A 2,722-nucleotide genomic window follows, 5' to 3' on the forward strand; every position below is an offset into this window, starting at 1 on the left:
TGATTATACCCGGAAAATCCATCCATAAAGGAAAATATTTCACATCCGGCGCATTCGTCAATTATCTGGTCGATGAAGGGTGTAGGGTAGTTGTCCTTTGGACAAGCTTGGTTTACATCCCTATAGTCGACGCACACTCTTATTGTCCCTTGTTTTTTCATAACAGGGACAATATTCGATACCCAATCGGTTAGAGGAACCGGGTAGATGAATCCAGCATGGAGAAGTTTTTCAACTTCAGCCTTAATGGCAGCGGCTTTCTTGGGATGAACCTGTCGAAGCCGTTGTCTTACTGGTTTGACATCAGGATACATTTTAATCTCATGTTCAACTATGCTCGAGTCAATGCCTGGCATTTCATCATATGACCATGCAAAGACATCTCTAAATTCGCGAAAGAGAGCGCTATATATTTCCAGTTCTGAAGGAGAACAACTTTTGCCGACATGAATATTCTCTACAACATCAGATTTTGTCGAGATGTTTACGGCTACGGTCTCTTCAATATTGGATAGGTTTCGCTCCGAATCCACCGTATTTACAGTATTTGTTAGGAATTCAAATACTGAAGGGTGGTATAGGTCGTGTTGAGTTTCTTCTTCACACTCTGGAAGAAGGGAACGATGGTGGTGATCATTCCATGGTGCCCCCTCAATCATCATTGATTGTAAGATTCCTTCGTCAGTCCCATGAACTTTTGACCATGGATCTAATGGGGTACCATATTCTTCGGACCTATCTACCCAAACGCTTGATGAGCGTTCATTTGGGCTCGCCTCCCATGCCTGAAACATTGATTGCTACAATATTTCAATAGGGCTAGGTGGCAATACCACTTGATGATCCATGACGACTTTGTCTTCTGCGACCTTCGATGAAGATACCATGTTGCATGTTGCTACAAACGGGATATTCCCTTCATGCAAAGGAGGTGGCAACGCGAAAGTTCCCATCATTGTGGGATCTTTTAGCAAGCCTACTCCGATATCTTTTATTGAATGGTCGCTCCCATGGATCAGGGGAATGCTTCCAGTAACTTGTGAACCATTAGGGAGGAAATTCTGTTGGTCGACGATCGTAATCCCCCCTTCAAACGGGAATGCGATCTTCCTAAAATATGTCGACACTACAGCTGCCATGGCATATATCCATGGTCTTCCCAGTAGGATGTTATAGTCAAGATTGCCATCAATGACTTCAACATCAATTTCCACTGTTTTTCCTCCTAGTTCAACCTTAAAGTTATTTAGGATACCGTACGGAGTGTACAACCTACCGTCAAATGCTTTCAATGTCGTCGAAGATCGCGACAAGGTTGGAGATCCAAGAGTTTTCCAGCAACTCATCGACATGATACATGTCGATGCTCCCTCATCAATAATCGTTCTATGAACAGTTTTGTTGAGTGCTTTCACTTGAATAAGGAAAGCTAATTGCGCTGGTAACTGAGGATCATATCCTTTGTGATCAAAGGATACAAGATTGGAATCTTTAGGATCCACTCCACCAATTGCTGATAACAATGCCTGTCTTTGGGATGGACAATTTTGTAGTACCTCAAGAGTTGACATAGCAGATGGTGATTGGGCCAAATCCTCCACTATATTATAGTGTTGCGCCGCTCTGGCGCGAGGGTTAAATGTCGACTTGTGTACTACTCCCTTAGGTGGCTTTATTGTTAATTCATGCGTGAGGGGGGGTACAACTTCTGCCGAAGTTGTTGTCGAACTACTGGGTTGATCTTTCCCTTTGTCGTTCGACACCGGCGGATTCCCATAATCTTTATTCCTAGTCGAGATCAAAGCATCATTCTGCTTAGAAACCGACAACATAAGCACTTGAGACGGGGAAGCATTTCCACTATCAACCATATTCTGACCTGGGGCGGGAAAAGGATCAGTCAACACAGCTGAAGTTTGGGAACTTTTAAAGAACCTCTTTAACTCAGCTTTGAACAGACTGTTCTTTGTTAAATGATTTTCATCGCATATTTGACATGGATAAAATTGTTTCCCTTGCCTAGGAGGGTTTGAAGAAGTTTTTTGAGGGGATGACCCACCTTGTTTCTTCTTCTTCCCTTTGTTTTGTTTCTTCTTGCTTCCTGGTTGATTGGAGTTTTTGTCTTTATCCGTAGATACAACGTTTACCTCCGAAGCAAGAATCTCTTGATTTGCTTTTTGATTCGAAGTCTTACGGGCTTTCTTATTCGAACCCCTTGTCGACTTAGCGTTTGCAGTTCCAATCACGCCATCACCGGCATGAGAGTCACTATTCGATCCGGGAGGAGGAGGGATTGAAAATTCCGGTCTGGGGGCGTCAGGTATCTTATCATAGAGCGTGCCCGACTGAGTATATACTAAGTCCAAATATTGAGCACGAGCAATAACCTGCTCCTCTGTTACGACGCCTCCCTTGGCCACATCTTCTGTTATGGCAGGCAGAAGTGACTTTATAAACCACTCAGCTAATATCTGGTCTGGAACATAGGTTTTTACCATTCTGCGCCGACGACGCCACTCATGTATATGATCTGATATATGTGTGGCTGTTGTCTGCTTGAAATTGGTCAAGATCTCTGTCCCAGTTTCGTACCTTATAGGTAACTGAAAGTGTGTTAAGAAAGTCGTGGCTAGGGAACTAAAATTGTCGAAAGAGGCTCTAGGTAATTCAATATACCATTTGGCCGCCGGACCAGTCAATGTCCTCTGGAAAAGACGAAGCC

This window comes from Pinus tabuliformis, chromosome J, assembly GCF_031772625.1.
Source record: "Pinus tabuliformis cultivar Carrire ecotype Pingquan chromosome J, CPIR1, whole genome shotgun sequence".
Lineage (NCBI taxonomy): Eukaryota > Viridiplantae > Streptophyta > Pinopsida > Pinales > Pinaceae > Pinus > Pinus tabuliformis.